The sequence below is a fragment of the Heloderma suspectum genome, chromosome 15, assembly GCF_057233095.1.
Source record: "Heloderma suspectum isolate Gila_16-S chromosome 15, 16-S_ref, whole genome shotgun sequence".
Lineage (NCBI taxonomy): Eukaryota > Metazoa > Chordata > Lepidosauria > Squamata > Helodermatidae > Heloderma > Heloderma suspectum.
In genome coordinates, this window is record NC_139472.1 from 16790813 (window position 1) to 16799419 (window position 8607).

General features: G+C 46.9%; 1 pseudogene; it reads right to left on the reverse strand.

Moving 5' to 3' along the window:
- Nucleotides 1-7510: 7510 nt before the first annotated feature.
- Nucleotides 7511-8389, reverse strand: LOC146335417 (F-actin-capping protein subunit alpha-1 pseudogene; annotated as a pseudogene).
- Between the last annotated feature and the right edge of the window lie 218 nt (nucleotides 8390-8607).

Consider the following 8607-nt stretch of genomic DNA (forward strand, 5'->3'; position numbering starts at 1 on the left):
ACAAAGGTAGTTGTGTGAGCACAGTTGGGTAGGTGATATGGGTAAACTTCACCCAGCCCTGAGTTGGAGACAATGGAGTGGCTTGGCTATACCTAGAAGGGTGCCCTCCTGAACCTCAGCCCCCTCATGTCCCACAATTCTAAATGTGTGACCCACTCAGGCCCCCTTTCCCTGCCCCCATCTCCTACAGCTCTGGCAAGCAAGCCACAGTAACCCACTTTCACCTTCTTGGCACCTTCTGGACCTCACTGATAACGTGCACCCAGGGATGTCGGAGAAATCCGCAACAGGCCCAAATGAGTTTGGATGTTGATGAATCTGGCTGGGGGATTCCGCAGCAGACCAGCTCTTCCCCTGTCAGGCAGATTCCGCCAACTTGCAGACCGGTTTTCTAACTTTCCCAATTTTGCGCAAATTTTGTCGTCAAAAAATACACATTAAAAAAATGTGTAGCCAAAAATGCACATTTCCTTGTAGACTAAAGCATAGAAATGAAAATTTGGGGGGATGTTGCACATTTTGCACATGCAAATTTGCACAAATGTGCATTTGTAGAAATTCAGCAACTAAAAAAAAACCCCGATTGCATTGATGGGCAGGCTGCGGAATGAAAGGCGGCTGACAATCCAGGAAACACAGACAGAATGGATTTTACACAATCCATACATTCCTGCTTGTACCTATGTGCCCTCCTAATGCTGCAATGGCCATGTTGTGACTGATCTGATTATTTAGAAACACCAAACCTCCTTCTAGCTAATTACCCCCAAAGCAATGCACACCACCAACCAATCATGGTGTATGCCAAAAAAAACCCCAATTTTGCTCCGTTGCGACCAGCAATCAACCAACATGGCTCCTAACCAGGAAAAGAGCCTTCAGTGTGGTGGCCCCCTTCCTGTGGAGCTCCAGGTCTGCAGAGGTCAGGCAGGCACCAACATTGTGTTGCTTTCAGTGGCTCCTGAGGTCATTGTTATTTCAAGAGGCCTTCCCTGAGTGACCAGCTGTTTATTAAGTTCAGAATCTGTTCTTCTCAAATGTTTGTTTGTTTGTTTTAATTATGGGGTTTTATTCTTTTATCTTATTGTTCACCACTCTGAAATCTTTGGTGTGGAGTGGTATATAAATATTGTAAATATCAAAACATCACCATCATCATCTGGGCGGGAGAGAAGATGCCAGGCTTTAATGGTCCATGTAGCCCCTTCCCCTGACTTTGATGTGGCGATACTGTGTGCATCTATACACCAGGACCCAACATTCCTGCCTTGCTGTGGGGGTGTCTGTAAAGGCCACGTACAGGAATTTCGCATCTCTTTGCAAAATATGCAGACATGTCCCATTCGCAAAGATGAGTAAGAGTGCCTTTTTAAAAGAAACGTTCACACATGATCAAATTCGGATTGTATTTGAAAAATGTGTTGATGTTGTTTTTTAATGCACACTTTGAAATGCACATGGGGGGGTGTTTTCATATCCTTGTCAATGGGAGGGAAAATGTGCGCTTTTGAAGGAATACACAGAGAAATGGGTACTTTTCCCGTTCGAAATGCATACCTTCCCTGTTTCAATGAACCCCAAAACAGGTCGATGACAAAAACGGGAACAAGATTAAACAAGATTCAGAATGATTTCTGGAGAATTTAGGTGAGCTCAAAAATGGCTGGTTCTCCCAACCCTACATACAGAGGCATGAGTTCCCATGGGGTGAGTACTGGGCCTGTATGCAAGGAACGTTGGATGCAGCAATGACATTGGCTTTCCCTGTTCTTGTTTTTCGTTTTGTAACCTTCCAGTGAGTTTCTAGCCCTCATGATTGCAGAGAAATGGTAGGGAGGGGGCTTGGAGGAGAGGATTTCAGCAGCCAAAGGGCTGAGCTTCTCTTTTCAGCAATATGCCTATATGTCTTAGGGCTTCTCTACACCAGGGTTTTATCCCACACCTTTACTGGGGCTTCCGCTTCCATATTTTCCGTGGGATTAAGAACGGTTCTTTTACACATGCTTACACATGCTTTTTTTCTGGGGATTTCCTTTCTCTGCAAGTTCTATATGTTTCATTATACAGCCACTAGATGGTGCTGTGGTATAGTGGAACTGCGGGAGTACATGCAGCCACTGCAGCACTTCATTTTTATTTTATTCTATTTAAAACTTTTCTTGGCTGCCTTTCAGGGCAGAAGCCCTCCCAAGGCGGCTTACAGCAATCACACTTCTAGAGAAAACACCATACTTCCTCCTATCTTTAAAAAAATGGGGTAAAGGTTATAAAGCACGGGAGGGGCCCTGGAGGTTGATGATATGTGTAAAGGACCCACAAACTTCTGTGAGTGACCAATCACAAGTTCATGATAAAAGCCCAGTGTAGAGATGCCCCATATCTCTGTGACCTTCACATATGTACCCATCAGATTTCCCCAACCTGGGGCCTTCCAGATGTGTTGGACTGCAAGTAGGGATGTCAGAGAATTTCACCACAAATCTAGGGGAGGCCGAATGCCAGCGCATTCAGCCCCCTGAAATTGGTGGCGAAACGGTCTGCCCCCCCGCCCCCCCCAGGACGGGACTTACCTTGGGCGAATCCTCCTGGCAGCGGTGGCTCCGGCGGCGGTTTGGCAGCAGTTTGGCAGCGGTGGCTGTGGCGGCCGGTCTTCCAACTGGCTGCCGCCACTGCCATTTCCAGTAAAAAAAAACCACACACCCAAAAACGTGATAGGCTACGTAAAGATTTACGTAGCCTATCACGGCTAGATTTTTAAAAAAATACCGTGATAGGCTACGTAAATGTTTATGTAGCCTATCATGGCTGAGTAAAAACAAAAAACAAAAAACCACGCGTACGCAAATGGCGGCGCCCATGGGCACCGCCATTTGCGTTCCTTATTTTGGCACGTCTAGTCTATGTAAACATTTACATAGACTACGGCGAAAATAAGGGCAACGCAAATAGCGTCGCATCTACACTATTTGCGTTCCCCTTATTTTCGCCGTAGTCTACGTAAATGTTTACATAGACTAGATGGCCCAAAATAAGGAACGCAAATGGCGGCGCCCATGGGCACCGCCATTTGCATACGCGCAGTGGTTTTTTTTGTTTTTTTTACTCAGCCGTGATAGGCTACGTAAACATTTATGTAGCCTATCACGGCTGACTGCAGGGACGCAAACGGTGGCGGCTATGGCCGCCGCCATTTGCAGCCCGGCCAGCCAGGATTCGGGGGTGGAGGGACGGAGCACCTCCCCCCCTGGCCAGAATTTCGGGGGGAGGGACGGAGCGCCTCCCCCCCCCACCGCGAATGAAATTTCGTTCAAGGTAAGTGACTTTCGTACATCCCTAATCAACTCCAATCATTCCCAGACAGCATGACCACTGTGGAGGGGGGGAGATTCCAGGAGGGTGGAGAGGAAGTGCCCCCCCACCACTTCCAGAAACCTCAACTCCTGCCAGCTCCAAACAGTAAAACAAGGTTCCTACTCCAGGTTGGCAGAAGCCCTGCTAAAAAGAGCACTCTTGTTTTAGAAACTGATCTCAGGGAGGCCTAATATGCTGAGGCCTCAACCCTCTCCTTAGCTCGGAGATAGGTGTTTTTTCATGCGATAGACTATGCAAATATTTGCATAGTCCATCGCATGAATGAAAAGCAGGGACGCAAATGGCGTCCAGGACACCATTTGTGGCCGTAATGGTCTTAGTTTAAGCTAAATGCAGCCTTTTACGGCCGCATTTACCTCAATCTAAGACCTTTACACTGCAAATGGCGTCCTGGACACCATTTGCATCTGCAGTCAGTCCCCTTCAGCCAGCGATACGGCATGGCAGCTGTATCGCTAGCACTTCAGAGCCGGCCGGCAGCTACGCGGAATCGCCGCAGAGCGGAGCCCGGCTGAAGAGGATTCCAGGGGGAGGAAGGGATCGCCTCCCCCCTGCGGGCAGTTACCCCATGGACCAGCAGGTAGGGAATCTGCCCATCCCTAGAATTGGTTCCATTGTCATATTGCTCTAACAGTCAGGACGTTTTTCCTGATGTTCAGCCGGAACCTGGCGTCCTGTCACTTGAGCCCATGATTCCGTGTCCTGCACTCTGGGATGATCGAGAAGAGATCCTGGCCTTCCTCTGTGGGACAACCTTTCACGTACTTGAAGAGCTCTCTCCTATCTCCCCTCAGTCTTCTCTTCTCAAGGCTAAACATGCCCAGTTCTTTCAGTCTCTCTTCATAGGGCTTTGTTTCCAGCCCTCAATCTCAAATCCTCAGGTATTCAAAAGGTGGATTCCATTGCCAAAACTGGCTGAAGCTAAGCATCTCCTAAGGGACTTCCTTCCCTTCCACTCCCACCCACTACATCCCCAAATAGGAGGATGCAAATCATCCCAATACTCACACTTGGTCTTCTCACTCTGCCTGTCCTTTGTCTCAGGGACAAGACCACGGGACACAAAAGGAGTGGAAGGCAAACAGATAGGTCTCTCTTTACAAGCTTGTGAAGCTGTCCATAGATTTTGTCTTTTTCTTCTCTCCCACCCCCCAGTCATTTATGTAACATTTATACAGAAGGATATTCTGTAATATATATTTCACTATAGAGAAGAATTCCAAATGGTCTCTTGCCTGGTAAATGGCTTTGCCCAAATAATATATAAGAAGCATTAAATGTAGCATGCCTTTACTATCTAAAATAAACAAATAAATAAATGAGAAGAAACAAATAATGATAAATAATCAGCAATAATAAATAACGATAGGGATAAATAATTAATAAAGATAATAATGATAATGATAATGATGGCGATAATAATAATAATAATAATACAAAATGAAATAATAGAAAGGATAAATAAATGAATAGAGGCAATTCTATATCTAGATATAGTTTGCAAACACAGAATAAACCTAGCTAACTAACACAAATAAGATAAGCAAATGAACAAATAAATATCTCAAAGCAACAACTCCCTAAGCCACTGATTTCTCTAACCTCACCCATGGCCCAGTTACAAAGGGGGAAATTGTAGCACAGAGCTGTACTTCTTCCATTTCATGCACAGCTTTCTTTATTTTACATCGGTCAAAGGAACTGTTTTGAGTTAATGGTATGACAGCAAGGGGCTCAAAGGAGGCTGTGTATGGCCACATCGACTCACCTCCCTCTTAAGTCGTGTCAGATAAATGTCTTTCTGACAGCATCCCATCCCATAGAGGACGCTGTATACAGAGTATACCATCCCATAGTGGACACTGTATACAGAGTTTACCACCTCATAGTGGACACTGTATACAGAGTATATCATCTCATAGAGGACACTTTATACAGACCATACCACCTCACAGAGGACGCTGTATACAGAGCATACCACCTCATAGAGGACGCTGTATACAGACCATACCACCTCATAGAGGACGCTGTATACAGAGCATACCATCCCATAGTGGACACTGTATACAGAGTATATCATCTCATAGAGGACGCTGTATACAGACCATACCACCTCATAGAGGACGCTGTATACAGAGCATACCATCCCATAGAAGACGCTGTATACAGAGCATACCATCTCATAGAGGACGCTGTATACAGAGTATATCACCTCATAGAGGACACTGTATACAGAGTATACCACCTCATAGAGGACACTGTATACAGAGTACACCACCTCATAGAGGACACTGTATACAGAGTACACCACCTCATAGAGGACACTGTATACAGAGTACACCACCTCATAGAGGACACTGTATACAGAGTACACCACCTCATAGAGGACACTGTATACAGAGTACACCACCTCATAGAGGACACTGTATACAGAGTACACCACCTCATAGAGGACACTGTATACAGAGTACACCACCTCATAGAGGACACTGTATACAGAGTACACCACCTCATAGAGGACACTGTATACAGAGTACACCACCTCATAGGGGACACTGTATACAGAGTACACCACCTCATAGGGGACACTGTATACAGAGTACACCACCTCATAGGGGACACTGTATACAGAGTACACCACCTCATAGGGGACACTGTATACAGAGTACACCACCTCATAGGGGACACTGTATACAGAGTACACCACCTCATAGGGGACACTGTATACAGAGTACACCACCTCATAGGGGACACTGTATACAGAGTACACCACCTCATAGGGGACACTGTATACAGAGTACACCACCTCATAGAGGACACTGTATACAGAGTACACCACCTCATAGAGGACACTGTATACAGAGTACACCACCTCATAGAGGACACTGTATACAGAGTACACCACCTCATAGAGGACACTGTATACAGAGTACACCACCTCATAGAGGACACTGTATACAGAGTACACCACCTCATAGAGGACACTGTATACAGAGTACACCACCTCATAGAGGACACTGTATACAGAGTACACCACCTCATAGAGGACACTGTATACAGAGTACACCACCTCATAGAGGACACTGTATACAGAGTACACCACCTCATAGAGGACACTGTATACAGAGTACACCACCTCATAGAGGACACTGTATACAGAGTACACCACCTCATAGGGGACACTGTATACAGAGTACACCACCTCATAGAGGACACTGTATACAGAGTACACCACCTCATAGGGGACACTGTATACAGAGTACACCACCTCATAGAGGACACTGCCTTGGCTCCGATGATCAAGCGCTTTGGCAATTATTAAAAAACTTGCTGATGAACCATGGCTGTTCCCAACAATTTTCTTGTTGAAATGTTGTTGTGTTTTTTATAATGTTATATTGCTTTATTATTTGCTGTAAACTGCTTCAGGGTTTTTAAAGTGCAAAGTGTTAAATGAATATTCTAAAATAATATATGCCAGTCTCACATACTTCGCTTTTTGTGCACTCGTGCAGAGTTGCGGGGGGCACGTAACTCTGTTTTTCTTCTCCCGCTTTTCATGACTTGCACTCAGATGGCTAATGAAGGAGTGGACTCGAATCTTCCATTTTCCAGGACATGCCCTAAGGTAGGGATGGTGGAGAACTCTGCTGTGGATTCAAATCGGGCCGGATTCTCATAAATCTGACCTCCGAAGTCTGCAGTGAACCTCCCCTACCCACCTCCGGATCCGTTGGATTTCCCGCTGGGCACTCTCCAGTGCTGTTGGTGCCACCAAGGCCCTTCCGCCCCATGCCAGCGGTCAAAGGCTTCCTTAACAGCTGGCATGGGGAAGAGTCACTGTGTGGCCAGGAGGAGAGCCACCCTGCGAAATCTGATGGATGCAGTACAGCTCTAGGGAAATGCGCAGGGCCCCAAGCATCCTGGATTTCCCTGCCGCAGACCTCCCCCTGGACCGGAAGTTGCAGGGTTCATACATCCCTCCCCTAAGGTTTATCAAGGGTAACGACCATGTTTTGTTCTTGTTTTCATCACACCGCTCTTCCTTTATTACTCCTTTACTTTAAAAGATTATTCCAAACAATCCATCCCCACTTTTTTTTTTCTCTGCTCAGTTAATCTTCTTTCAGCTGGACTTTCACTGGATGGCACGAGCCTCCACAGTCTTTGCCATCACGACCTTCTCCCAGTCAAGGCTGGTGTGGGTGATGGGTAACTGCCTCCGAAAGGACTTCACGTAGGTGCCATTCATGTGCTGATACTCTTCCATTAGCCCATGCTGGATATCACTTTCCGCTTTTGCTACCAGCTTCGCAAAGTCTTGGGCCGTCTGGGTCTCGTCGGTGGTGACCAGCAGAGTCTCCTCTACATCCTTGATGACCCTCAGATGGGCATTGCCATCCTCATAGTAGTGCGCTTGAACCATGATGGCCCCAGTCACCTGGGTGGAAGTGGAGGCAGGAGCCAAGGCAAAAGTCCATTCTGACTTCCACAGCCCATTCCAGAAGGCTGAGGGCTTGTGCTGGTGGCTTTCAATGCAAGCCACAAAGATCTTCCGCACAGCTGTGTCCTTGATGAAGACACTGCAAAGCCCCTCAGGGTAGTGGTTGCAAATGTAGGCCTTCAGAGCCTCGTGAAGTGCTTTCCTCCATACCTCCCCTTTCTCGTCCTCTTCAGGGTGAGCCTGGAAATCGCTCGGCATTCTCCTCAGATGATCGTACTTGAAGGAGACCTGGTTCTGAGGGTCCAGGAAGCGGTTCTCCTCTAGCTCGTTGTGACGGGTCAGCAACACCTCACACTCTTCTGCTTGGACTGGAGTAAAATGGTCCTTGTTGTGCACAGCACAAAGACTGGCCGCTTCCTCACACATCATGGCGTCATCATCCACCAGCATGCGCAAGTCACTGAAGGCCTCGTTGAACTCTCCAGGGGGGGCTTGCTTCAAGAGCCGCCTCACCACCTGGACTTTATCTGGCTGGGCGAGGATGTGGTCTCCAGACAATTGCTCTTTCGACATGATGGCTTTGCTTGCAAAGGCAAATCTGGGAATCCTGGAGACTGCTGTCCTGAAGGTGAAAAAGACCCAAAGGGCTGACTTAAAATACATTACAGCAGCATGCTGAACCATTGCCACTGGAAGCCTCCTAGAATCCAACAGTAGTTCAAACCTTCTCCATTCAGCCTTAATCAGATGATGACTTCAGTCATCATCATGTGAAGCATAGGCATGGACTC